Source organism: Crinia signifera, chromosome 6, assembly GCF_055691185.1.
Source record: "Crinia signifera chromosome 6, ASM5569118v1, whole genome shotgun sequence".
In the NCBI taxonomy this organism is placed as follows: domain Eukaryota; kingdom Metazoa; phylum Chordata; class Amphibia; order Anura; family Myobatrachidae; genus Crinia; species Crinia signifera.
The window spans coordinates 157,410,655-157,424,555 of NC_139222.1; the positions used below are offsets into that span (position 1 = coordinate 157,410,655).

At 39.3% G+C, this 13,901-nt stretch overlaps 1 protein-coding gene and 1 pseudogene across 12 annotated transcripts in view; one reads left to right on the top strand and one right to left on the bottom strand.

Annotated features, from left to right (window-relative positions):
- The window catches only part of PTPRT (protein tyrosine phosphatase receptor type T), a 281,209-nt gene that overhangs the window by 180,974 nt on the left and 86,334 nt on the right, over positions 1-13,901 (top strand). The gene's annotated exons all lie outside the window — the stretch shown is intronic.
- On the bottom strand, positions 7,374-7,492 carry LOC146011543 (5S ribosomal RNA; annotated as a pseudogene).

Genomic DNA, 13,901 nt, shown 5'->3' on the forward strand with positions numbered 1-13,901 from the left:
CCTCAAACTTTGAGGGAACTGAGTGCCTGATTCAGTGATAATTGATAAAGTAGCCACAATTGCAACCACTCTTCGGATATATGCAAATGCTAATTTCAGCCTTCGCTTCGTGGTCCATCGTGCAATGGAGTGTACGAGCACTGAGATGCCAACTGTAAGGATTGCGGGCTGAGCAATTGCAATGGAGTTTCTAAATACACCAAAAACTGATATTTGCAGTAGCGTAGGGATTACTCTGAAGCAATGGACTTGTGATTGGCAATGCAGCAGGGTTCCCAGACACGCCTGTGACTCCCACAACACACCTATGGAATTGGCCATGTCTGCACTCACTCTAGGGGCCCTATTTTGATCTATTCACTCCCTTGCGCGTTTTCACAGGGGGAGTGAAGTTTCTGCACATACGCTTGGTGCGAGCCGGCATGGCGAACTGCTAGTTCACTGTCCTTGTTTGCACCTACCAGTGCGAGCGGTGGGTGTGGGACAACGGTGAGTGGCTGTGCCCATGGGAACACCCAGCATTTACATTTTAACACTGTATTTCACACAAATACCTGTGATACAAGGGTGCCCCCACCCAGAGTTCGTCTTTTTCTTTTTCCTCTCTTGGAACACATAGTCATACTGGGAGCATGCAAGCTAAGACACCAGAGAGTGTCTTAGTTTAGTTTAGGTTTAGTTTAGTTGATTTGGCATCTGCACCCAAGGCGCAAATGTATGTTTATGCAAAACATCCATTCGCAGCCGTGCGGGGAACTCACCGAGCGAGGGGGGGGGATGGGCGGCTGTGCATGTGGCAGGGGGCGTTAAATCCACACGCAATGCTGTGAAATTTGCAGCATTACGTGTGGTCTAATATAAGGTCCTAGGTCACCTTCCAATCTCTACTGTAAAATTCCGAAGTAAGGCAAACCCGTCTCTAGTAGAAAATAGGATTGAATTCCTAAAATAGGTTTGCGCTAGTTGAAAGCTGCTCGGTAAAATATATAGACATAAAGTGAAGTGGTCTTTAACAACCACTTCATGTTATGTTCACAGGTTCACAGGTGCACAGTTATCCAGGACTTTTCGCACATGCGCAGTAGCAAAAAATTGCTCACCTGTCGGTATATCCACCCTGTGCTCATGACTGAATCAGGTCCTGAGCCCCATTCAAAGTAGATCCAAGGTACAGTACATGATGGAAAAAAAGGAAGTGGTGAAAGCACTCAACTGACATTAGTGAGGGGAATCCCATTATTGCAGGTACGACGTTCCTGTTCTGGGTATGATTTTCCATTTAATTTTTGTAGATAAATAATAATATCATATAATACTACAGTGAAACCACAAATCTTTATTTCAAATAAGCCCGGTGCTCACCATAATATGCCCAATGATCTTCCAGTTTAAAACATTGAGCGATATTCAGATTTAATCGCTGGGCTGCAAATGTGCGATAATCGAACGGGCGATAATTGAACAATGGCTTGCAATATGCATTTTTTAGGCCAACCTGAGATAAAATCCAGCATCTATTAAGTCTATCAAGTACACAGTTCACATTTCCCTTGAAGCAATGTAGAGGTAGAGTAGTGTTGCCAATGCTGCTGACACAGGAGGACTCACTAGGCACATCAGGGGTACAAGAAGGGTCTCCTGTCTATTTTGTTAGTCATGGGCCCTACAATTTCTGATGGCAGCCCTGAAAGCAGATACACTCGCACTGTCATCAGGGATTTTCAGCTTTGATATAAATTGTAAATCCAAAATCTGGTCTGCAGAGAAAAGGAAAACAAAGTATCATTTTGATATAGTCTCCTAGTAAGTGTCCATTATTTTGGGGGAAGATTTTATGGACACAAAAAGGCATGTGATATTTTTTTTTTTTCACAACATCCTGGTGTTCTCTTTTACTTTCTGTCTCTGCCTCCTACCTGTCCTCTAAACCAGAAATGTTCCGCACAACTCTCACCTATTTTATTTTTTCTGTTTAATAGTGTTTGTCTTCCTTGTTACTTTTCTATTAAACCTTTACTTCTATCAATAGATTCCCCTCTTTCACACTTGCCCCTTCTGAGTGTCACCTAGATCTGCATTTCTCCTGGTTTTCTCTTACTGTGCCATCTCTCTCTATCTCTCTGGGATCCTGTTGTCTTTATTTCAGACATTGTATAAAACCCAGCAGGAATCCCAAAGCCTCCTTCCCTCCTGCAGTGTTCCCACTTCCATCTTGGATCTCCGGCTGTGCATTACTGTCCTATTATTATTGTCTTCATTTCTTCAAAGCCCCCTACTGATTCTTTTTTTTTAGATTTAATCTAATACTTCATTCCTGTAAGTGTCAAGAACAGGTAGCGGAGAGCAGTGAGCTGTGTTATATTATTTGGAGGGAATAATAAGAATTTTACGATGTGCGTCTTCAGACAACAAAGAGTCACTGGAACAATTAACAGGCAAGGTTGGGTACATATTTGTATCTTATGAAGCAACGACCAAGGAGTCAGCTTGTGTTGGAGATATAGGATGCAAAATTTGAGGTGGGGTTGCAGGAAGTAGGTTTACAGGAGTTTATGTAAAGCAAGTTTATTGATAAGCAGCAAGTTTAGTGCAACCATTATCTACAGTTTGGATGAAGCTGATTTAGAACTGGATTTCAAATTCATGTGTAAAGTCTTCCTAGAGGAGTCAAGTCTAACAATAAGATAGATGGGGACATTTTGTTTGCAAATGGACAATACCATGTGCACTGCAGGTGAGGCAAATTTAACATATGCAGGGAGAGTTAGATTTGAGTGGGGTGTGTTGAAACTGAAAGAAGAAAAGAAAATATTGCTAAACCAATGAGGAGTTTGAAATATAAAATAACATTTAATAGTGCACATATAATGACATGAAAACATATGATAAAAACAACATTAAGGCTGCCCTAAAGATGCCACTAGTAATAATGAAAGAAAATGGGATCCGCTCCTATAACTACCGCCAAGGTAAATGTAGATTGGAGGGAAAGGCCATTCAGATCACATAGGTTGGTACACTTTCCAAAAGGGTTCAAGCTGTTTAAGGTAGGGTATATTTTCTGATGCAGTTCACCTGGGGATTTTTATATCCTTTTAGGATTGCATTGCAGCGATATTCTCCTTTGGAGGTGAAGATGAAGCAAGTGTCCACTGTAGGCCTGGCGGTATTAAAAAGCAACCAAAAGGCATAATATGTTTAGTTTATAATATGATTTATATATCTAATTACAGGTGAAATTATATTATCACAGCAGCGTCTACAGTATGTGTTAAAATAGTTAAGTGAAGACTTGAAAGATTGGGTAAAATGTATTAAAAGTAAAATGAAAAGTGAGGGGAGGTTATTAGAGAATATTAGTTAATTTTAGAAGATGTTCCAGGGATATATTTATATATATATATATATATATATATATATATATATATATATAAAATTAAAAAAAATTCAAATAATCTACAGAGTAAAAGAGAGATGAAAGAGAACGTTGCCAAGGTACTTGGTCTCATCTGTGATACATTCACAGTCTTTAAGAGATTCTTAGCCTAAAGGAAGGTTCTTCCACTTCGCAGAGATTTGCCCTATAGACAATCCATTGGTTACAGTCAGGATCTGTGAATTCGTTTTTGGTTTTAAAACCCTAAGGTGGGGACACAGCTGGGGCAAAAAGACAGACGTCACTCAGCACTGGCAGGAGAGACTGCACATCAGAGTGACTGCATACCCTTTATACCGTGACAATGAAGCATAGCAAAACATAATAGAGGATAGTAATTGCTTAAATGTCAAAGTATTGTGTCTTCTTAAGTCTTAGGTCAGGCAGCTTTATTGTAAGAGATAATCAGTGGAGGATTTGTGTTGTTATTATGCTTTTAGATCATGTTTGTTCCTAAATTATGGGCTCATACACGTATTTTCTCAAACCGCTCTGATCTCCATCTTCTAGGACCTTATTATCCGTTACTCTTACAACTTTATCTACTGGTTTTCTTTGTACTCCTCTTACAGTATCTGCCATATCTTTATGCTATTTATGACCACTTTCATCTTGCACTTAATTCTTGATAATACATTCTCCTAATGTGTTTTAATAGCCCACTTGGTCCACCATGTTTTTCCACTTCAATATTCAGTTCTAAATATAAACTGTATATATATATATATATATATATATATATATATATATATATATATATATATATATATGTATGTGTATATATATATATATAATGCCGAGCAGTAAAGGCTCAAAATTTTGCTGCAAATAGAGACCTTTGTGTCCGTTATTTCATATTGAGGATAGAATTCCATTGAGTGCCTCTCAGTGTTGTTGCTATTTGTAACCTCTGCCAATTTGCTTCTCATATACAGCACAAGAGTGCTGATCGCTGTACTGTGTGTGTGTGTGTGTGTATATATATATATATATATATATATATATATATATATATAGTCCACACTGTGAGCAGCACACCATAACGGTGGTATATGCTGGTGCCTTCCTGGGTACGCCTGGCGTGGAGTCCAAAACAATTCAAACACTGGCGGCACTCGGTCCAATAATGGACCGAGTCCCGCCAGTGTTTGAAATATGTATATCTGGGCAAAAACAAAGAAGAAGGTGCGCTTCATGGTGCATTAAAAGGGTTTTTAATGAATAACAAATGTTGGACAAAGGGGAGCAGGGCATTTGCTCGTACCAGAATTAAAACAGGGTGGACTGGATACCACGTGACATGACATATATCAACCAGGCTAGGCAGCTGGGCAATCCTGGTCCCAAAGAACCGAGTACCTCAAAAGCGCCCCCCGCTGGGTTGCGGGCAGACGCCTGAAGGAGAGCGGGATCGGGCGGAGAGTCCACAGGAGCAGCAAGCCAGTGAATGCGGATAGCCAGGCCCTGACTAGTTTCGTCACTGGGACTTCATCAGACGCCCTCTGATGAAGTCCCAGTGACGAAACTAGTCAGGGCCTGGCTATCCGCATTCACTGGCTTGCTGCTCCTGTGGACTCTCCGCCCGATCCCGCTCTCCTTCAGGCGTCTGCCCGCAACCCAGCGGGGGGCGCTTTTGAGGTACTCGGTTCTTTGGGACCAGGATTGCCCAGCTGCCTAGCCTGGTTGATATATGTCATGTCACGTGGTATCCAGTCCACCCTGTTTTAATTCTGGTACGAGCAAATGCCCTGCTCCCCTTTGTCCAACATTTGTTATTCATTAAAAACCCTTTTAATGCACCATGAAGCGCACCTTCTTCTTTGTTTTTGCCCAGATTTCTACCTCATTGGATCCTTGAGGATTTGTTTCTGAAGGTTGCTGCAGTCCGCACACATAAGGACTTTGGTCTTGGCTAATATATTCCTTCTACTCAGCTAAAGGAACATTCACTGGATTTTCCAATTCCTACACTCAGCGCTGGTTTTACTATTTGATACATGCATATATATGTATATATACATATATATGGAGAGTATAGAGAGAATCTAGGCGCCTTATGAGGTTATAATACTTTCTTCTAGAAAGAAATTTTTAAACGTATATTCAGAAATGTATAAAAAATGTATATAGATTTATTGCACCGAAAATAAAATAATATATCATAGATTTATAAAATACATAAAACAAGCTTTGCACATACAAGATTTTTTGACAATTTCCGGTTGGTCTGGGTAGGGAATGGGGGTTGGGGGAAGGGAAAAGATGAAAAAAAGGGAAAAAAACAGGGAGCAAGTGGGAGATGGTAAGCACCATAAAACAATATATATCAGAGAAGAGTATGTATATATTTTTCTCTCAAAGCTATAGTAAGTACTTAGCTGGATATGTGATAAAAAGTAGTTTCTTTGAAAAAGAAGGTGGAAGTCCTTTTCCTTGGTTGGAAACCAGGAGGTAGAGCAGTAGTCTCTGGGCTCAAATGGCAAGGAGGATTAGAGGATGGTCCCGACGCGTTTCGTCCACTAATGGACTTCTTCAAGGGGAGCAGAATATTTAGGTGTGATCAGTAGGGGTTTATATACTGTCTGGGATCATATGGGGGTGGAGTTGGATACCGGAAGCGGAAGTGTCCATTCGTTTTCACTGGGGCGCTGTATAAAGTTATTTTCTGTGTAGGAGGCAGCCTGTCTTTTGAACAGATGAGGAGGCTCTTCCTCCGTTGATGGTTTAGGGTGAGTGTCTTATTTAAACAGATAGATACGGCCGTGATCGGCTCTGATTCCCGTATTCAGGCCGGAAGTGCGTCATCGCATTATTGGCCTGTGGAACGCGGAAGTCCATTTTGTTGGCACGCAGGTTCAGTTGTTCTTGGAACGCGGAAGTCATTTCAGTTGAAGCGCAGGTCTCGCTCCGTGTAGACCGGAAGTGAGTCATCATGTTGATGGTCTGTGGAACGCGGAAGTTTCTCCATTGGAGCGCAACATGTTTCTTATCGGATCCTGGATGCTGTGCTGTGATTGGGTCTCGTTGGAACGCAGATGTGTTCATAGAAATCCTTAGATGCAGTGTTCTGCAAATAATGCTTAGATATTTGATTTAATGTGGACTATGGAAAAAATAAAGTATATATGTTAGAGGAGCCGGACACTTATTTTCATAATTACTTTGCCGCATAGTATCATTTATAATTTGTTTGTTAAGCTTTTAAAATATCTTATACGTGACTTTTTTTGTGCATAAGTGCAAGACATAGTGATCCCTCATGTGTCTTTTAATTTTTAACAGCGGATGATCTAGGGGTGACAAACAAGAAGAATTTTTTTGTGCATACATATACTTATACATATTAAATTGTGACATAATTTATAAAGATAGTTTGTGACTGTAGTTTATAATAAACATGATGAAGTGTTGTTGTCATAAAATTACTCTATATTCATAATGATAGCGAAATTGTGTATTTGCATGAACTCATGCCAGTAAGTGAGTGCAATATTTATTATTGCGTGTGAGTCATTTGTATGTCCCAATTGTTTATGGGTCTGTGTTGAGTTCTTTGCCTGAATTCGACAAGTCCTTTGTTTTTCTTTTGTTTGAACTATCTAGGTTGGGGTTTCGTTACAATGAGACCAGTCTCTTCTTTCCGTTGAGTTTTTTGAATGAAGAGGGTTTTTTTCCCATAGTTTTTTGGAGAAGTCTTTAAAATGGTCTTTGAAAAAGGGGGTAGGGATTAGAAAAACAGTCTTAGTACCAGGTTTTGAGGTTATTTGTATTGTTGTTACTTGTTTTCTGTTTCTTCATAATTATTTCAGACGGCAGGGGTCCCAGAGGTTCGGACAATTCTTCTTTAGAGGGGTATTTTCATGTGTTCTGGATGTCCTTGTTTACAATCATCATCAGACCTTCCTTAGTCCTGCTGGTGTCTATCTTGATACAATATTACATGCGACACCCAATTTTCCCTGGTGGTCTCCCTCCCAAGTACTTGTTGGGCCCACTGCTTTTTAACTTCCGAGTTCGGATGGAATCGGGTTTGTGCAGAGTGGGATGGTCGCATTTTTTGTATTAGAGTCACTTGCATACAGGCTAGGATGTCTGTGATGTTGTTTGTTAGAGAAATGGGGCTATTTCATAGCTTTCATTTAGAGCATGAGGTGACAAGGTGTTTAGTTCGTAGATCCAGAACATCTCACGTTGGGAGAGTTTCTTCGCTAGATCTCCTCCCCGAGGTCCTAGGGTGACATGTTCGATTGTTGTGAATCTTAGGTTTTCCACGCATGAGTTATGGTTATTTAGAAAGTGTCTGGATACAGAATGGGTTGTGAGTTTGTTTTTATATACCTGATGTGTTCCTGTATTCTCAATTTGAGTGGTCGCTTGGTTTTTCCCACGTATTTAAGACCGCATGGGCATTCGATCATATAGATGGCTGACGTGGTGTTACAATTACAGAAATGCTTTTTTGAGTATTTTTTGGTGTTATTGTGGTTATGAAAGGTTTTTCTATCCGGATGAACATGTTTGCAGACATTGCAGTGACCGCATTTGTATGTCCCTATGCATTTACTTAGTGATGCTTGTTGTGTAGGTTGATTTTCAAGGAGGCTGGGTGCTAGTATTTCTTTGAGGTTTCTTGATTTTCTGAATAAGATTTGTGGTTTGTTGGGAAGTATTTCTTCTAAGATGGGGTCCATTTTCAGTATGTTCCAATGTTTGTTGATGGTTTGTCTAATCTTCTTTTCTTCACAGTTGAATTGTGTAATGAATGCTACTGAGTGTTTATTTATTTCCTCTTCTCTTGGTTTGGATTTTTCTTGTAACAGTTCTGTTCTGTTCAATTTTTCACATTTGGTGATTGCTTGGTGTATGATTTTTTCGGGGTACTCTCTTTCTCTAAACCGGTTGGCGTAAATCCCCACTTGTTCTGTGCAGAGTGATGCTGTGCTGCAATTACGCTTTATCCTGTGGAATTGTGAGAAGGGGATATTGTCCTTCCATTGCTTTACATGTCCACTTTTGTAGTGGAGATAACTGTTTGTGTCTACGGTTTTTATGAAGTTCTTGGTTGTTACTGAGTTTCCTTCATTTAATAGTATTAGGTCCAAAAATTCCACATAATCTTTGCTCACATTAAATGTAAATTTCAGGTTGTAGTTATTGTTGTTAATGTGATTGATGAATTTCATGAAGTCTTCCAGGTCTCCATCCCATATTACAAGAATGTCGTCTATGTACCGTTTATACAGATGAATGTTGTTTTTGAAGGGGTTGTTGTTGTATACATACTGATCTTCCCATTTACCCATGAGTAAATTGGCAAAACTAGGAGCAAATATTGTGCCCATAGCAGTACCACATATTTGTAGGAAAAATTGGTCCAGGAATTTGAAATAATTATGGGTTAGTATGAATATAATGATGTCACATATGAAATTTACATGAGCTGGTGTTAGGTTAGTATCTTTTTCCAGGGCTTCTCTACATGCTTGGGTCCCTTTCTCATGTTCAATTGAAGTGTATAGTGATGAGACGTCTATCGTGGCCCATAGAAACGTATCCTGCCAAATTATGTTTTTCATGATTCTCAGTACACTTGATGTGTCTTTTAAGTATGATGGTAATTCGGTAACCTTGTTTTTGAGGAAGATGTCAGCATATTCTGAGCAGTGTGCTGTTAATGAGTCGATACCTGCTATTATAGGTCGACCTGGTGGATCTTTCAGCTGTTTGTGGATCTTTGGGAGATGATAGAATATTGGTATAACCGGGTCATTGTTTAGTAGATATTGGTATTCTGATTTTGTGATAATTTGTCCGTGTAGTCCTTTCAAGAGCAGTTTTCTCAGTTCGTCTACGTATGGTTCAGTTGGATCTTTCGGTTGTGGTTTATATGATTTGGAGTCGTTCAGTAGTCTTTTGGCTTCCCTTTCTTAATCATTTATGTCCTGTATCACCAGGCCTCCTCCTTTGTCTGCTGGTCTTAGTACTAGTAACTTGTTTTCTTTTAGTTCTTTTAGCGCCCTTTTTTCTTGGTTCGTGAGATTGTTTCTGATGTTCGTGGTCTCGTTGCTGTCTATGAGCTCCTTTTTCACCATTTCATAAAAAATGGGTATATGGTTCCCTTTCGATTCAAGTGGGTAAAACTTGGATGTACATTTTAGTGATGATTTTGATTGAGACTCATAATTGTTAATTATTGCATTCTCATTCCTAGCAAAATGTCTTTTTAGTGTTAGCTTTCTCACGTATTTGTTGAGGTCTAGGAACATTTGGAATTTGTTGGGTTTTTGGATTGGAGCGAATCATAAGCCTTTGCTTAGTAATGTTAATTGTGGATTCGTGAGGTTATGGGATGAAAGATTGAATATACCTTGTTTGTTTGGTTCTATTGTTTTAGATATTTTCTTTTTGTATCTCTTCCTCCCTCCTTGTTTTCCTCTTCTATGCATCTGCGTTTTTGTGGAGAGGCTGTTTCTGTACGTCCCTTGTGGCCGTATCTCTTGTTCGTGTCTCTTGTAATTGGTGTTTGTCCCGGAGATAAAAAATCATTATCACTACATGATTCCAGTCTACTGAGTGCTGAGAATCTATTGTTTGTTTTTGGGTAGTAGTTCCCTGGTGTCCTGGTATCTTGTTTTTGAGGTCTGTAGGTTTTGGATAATATATATATATATATTACAATCAGGGCCGTTTCAAGGCATCTAGGCACCCTAGGCAAACTTACAGGATACCACCCCTGTTTCCCTGACACACCCCCCCCCCCCCAAGCTACTCACATACACAATTGAATAAATGAATGGCACACATTTAAAAATGAATATATAAAAAATGGCATTGACCAAATAAAGAGAAGGGGGGAGGTTTTGCTGATTTAAATTATGCTGACCAGCTGGGGGGGGCAGTGGGCACCACCTGCAGATTAACAAAGAATATGGCCTCCGTAGGGCGCTAAACTCAAATAGTATTAAGCTGCTCCTCCGATAAGGCTCTCCTGTTAGTGAGAGACAGAGTAGACAAGGCAAAAAAATGGGGTCTATCGGAGTGTGCTCTCAAGTGCATCACCTAGCCTATATAGATGGTACAATTCTACACAGACATCGTATGATTGTCACAGTTGTAGTCCCGGACTTTTTGTAAATTTCAAGAATAAATTAGTAGACTTCTTTTGAAGGAAGTAGCTCTTTATTAAAAACAACCCAACACGTTTCGTCAGAACGACTTCATCAGGACCGTGGCAAGTGAGACCTTTTAACGAGGTCCAGAATAGTACGATATATCCTTCACACTGTAAAATGTTTTTAACATCTAGAAATCAACAACTTTTGTGACCAACACTGTTTTTATATACAGTGGATTCTCAAACCATCAAACGACGGGTTCCGTATCAAATTAATAGACAAGCATGGTCAATAAATAAATACAGCCAGCTTCTGGTAGATGTTCTTCTTATTTTTTTTTCCTCAGGTAATGGGACCAAAGAGAATGAGATACCACAATCTGGTGATCTTTCTGCTCCCTTATTGTGCTGCACAATAAGGGAGCAGAAAAATCACCAGATTATACAAAGAGCTTCAGTGTATATATATATATATATATATATATATATAAGCTAGTCTGATACCTTATAATTGTCTCAGTGTTTGTGCATGTCTGAGAGAGAAAGAGATGCAACTTCACTCACTGCCAACAGATGGCAGTGTTTCAGAGACACACAATCAAACACTATACACATATATAGGTGACTAGTAAGGCCGCTCAAAGAAAATATTTCAAAAGCTAGATGTAGTTTTACTTGCTGTCAATAGGTGGCAGTGTATGGGTGACACACGGACACTAGACATAAATATATAGATGATAAGTCATAACAAGAAAAAAAAACAGAACACTGGTTTTCTTCTCCATCCCATTAAAAGTATTGCATCCTTGTCCTTTTATCCATGCCTTCTTCAGTCATCTAATTATCTACTTTCATATAAACTGGACCCTCTCTGGCATCTAATTTCTTGTCTCATCTTCTGTGGTCGTTTTTTCATTGTTTATTCTTCAGTGTTTCAATAATATTAGTCATTTCCTACTTATTCCTTCCTTAATCCTGTACATAATCTTTCAGTAATCCTTCTCATTATGTGCTACCTGCTCAGTCATCTTGCATTCCCTATATTTCCTACCTGCTCTTCTTAGATTCTCTCACGCAGGTTGCTGAGACCCACCTGATAGAATGAGCTTTATACTGCTGTGGTTTTTATTTTTACAATAGTAATCATAAGCTCTCTCCTTCTTTTTTGCCTTTAAAACATTTTTTATTCATTCCTCTTCTTTTCTTCAGTCCCTGCTCTTTTCTGTAGTCACAGTGACCCTCCTCGCCCTGTTTCTTTCCCCCGTGCTATGTGTTCATGTGCCTAAATATTCAAACAACTAATTGCAGTTGCACTGGCTCCACATCCGTATCAGCTCAGGTGCGGCTCGGTACAATCAATTATTGATCATTTTATTTCTCAGTGGAGATAATTATCCAGGTAATATTCTACAGACACTCAATGTGGACTTGGGAGACAACCATCCAGAACACTCATAAAAATCACATATTTTATTTATGAGGGGCATGGAGAGCATTATACAGAGCAGCATGTTCATTATCAGTGTATAGACATCATTATAAAGTGCATACTTTCATCATTAATATATTATAGTGTGGATTCATTATCAATGCATAAATATATGTCCTGGTCTGTAACTAATAGGCACTGCTGCTGTTATGTGTCCAATTACCGTATATTGGGTCTAATTCAGCTTTGGCCGCAAATTGCTAAAAAGTGCTAATCGGGATTGTCAGCAAACTATGCATTTGCACACACCAGAGCGCGTGTGCATACAAATAAACTGCAGTTGCATTGCGAAAATAGCGACTGGAGTCTAAGAGAAGACAGGGATTGGCAACTCAGGGTTTGCGGAATGGCAATGGAGCATTGTGGGGGCGTGGTTTGGACAGCATAGGTGTGTCTGGACCATTTGGGGGAGGGTGCAGCAGCTCCTTGACACCACATTCAGCTGCTGCAACCCAAAATATGTCAGCCCCGGGACTGGATTCCTAGCCATGGTGCTACCCTTAATGTGAAAAAACATCACTGTGCAGCGAAGCGCTCACATAATAGTGATACATTCACAAAAAGATACCAATGGCAGATATAGTTTTGCACAAAATTGCAAAACTACAACTGATGCTAAATTACCCCATTAGCCTTTGTAATAATAAATAGACTGTTTAAAATCTACAGATAGATGTAACTTATTTTCATACAAGGGGAGATGTATCAAGCCATAGAGAGATAAAATAAAGATGTTATGCGAGACGTATATCAACTAAGATGTACTAAGCTTTGAAAAGTGATACAAGTGTATAGTGATAAACCACCAACCAATCAGCTCCTACCTGTCATTTTTTTAATCCAGCCTGCAATATGACAGTTAGGAGCTGATTGGCTGGTAATTTATCACTCTCCATTTGATCACTTTTCAAGCTTAGTACATGTGACCCTTTCAACCAATCAGCTTTTAACTGTTACTTCAAAACTGCTACATACAGTATTTGACAGAAGCTGGTTGATTTCTGTTTTCAACTTCTCCAATTTCTCTCCAAGGCTTGATACATCTTCCAATGTGGGTGACATTTTGGAGACTGTGATTTTAGGGCTGAATTACGCCATATTTTTACACTATTCATTATCTACTTGATACATCTTCCCATCAGTGTTATTTAAATGTTATCCGCCATGATACAGCACTGCTTTACAGTTAATATACAGATACATTTCCATAATTATAAGTTCTAGTACAGTATGCTCATTGCCAGTATTGGGATGATAATTATCATTAACAGTGTTTTTTTATCAGTGCATAAATACTAATTAAACTGATAAACTGAAGATTGTTTGGTGACAAACACACATTAGTATATACTGTAGAAGGTACAGTAAGCTTTTCAGGTTGATATGGGTAGTTCTTATGGACCTAATTTGGTATTAGTAGCAATGTAATTTAATGGGGTGAAATGTAAAAGTGTCTCAGACAATTTTATGTTGGTATCAAAACATTTATGAATTTGGATAATAAAGATAAATATTCTCCAGTAGGTAGTCCCATAGAGGGGCTCATGCACACCTCCTGGGTAGATGCAATTCTCCTTTTGGGCTTCTCACTAATGATTGAAAAACACAAAGTCCAGCATGGTACATTTATGTGGATGATGAGGAGTCAGTGCTGGTGCTGGTGCCTTCTAGATTACTAATCTGCACAACAGTCACAGGTGTACAAATGCTATGGGTGCTGGGTCCAATTCATGGCTGTACACAAATACCTATTCAATTGCACTTCTCTAAGTTCTGGAGTTGCTAATTATTAAAAAAAAAAAATCTGCCACCTAGGAAATAAGACAGACACCCACAGGAGCTAATGCAAGTTCACTGAAATT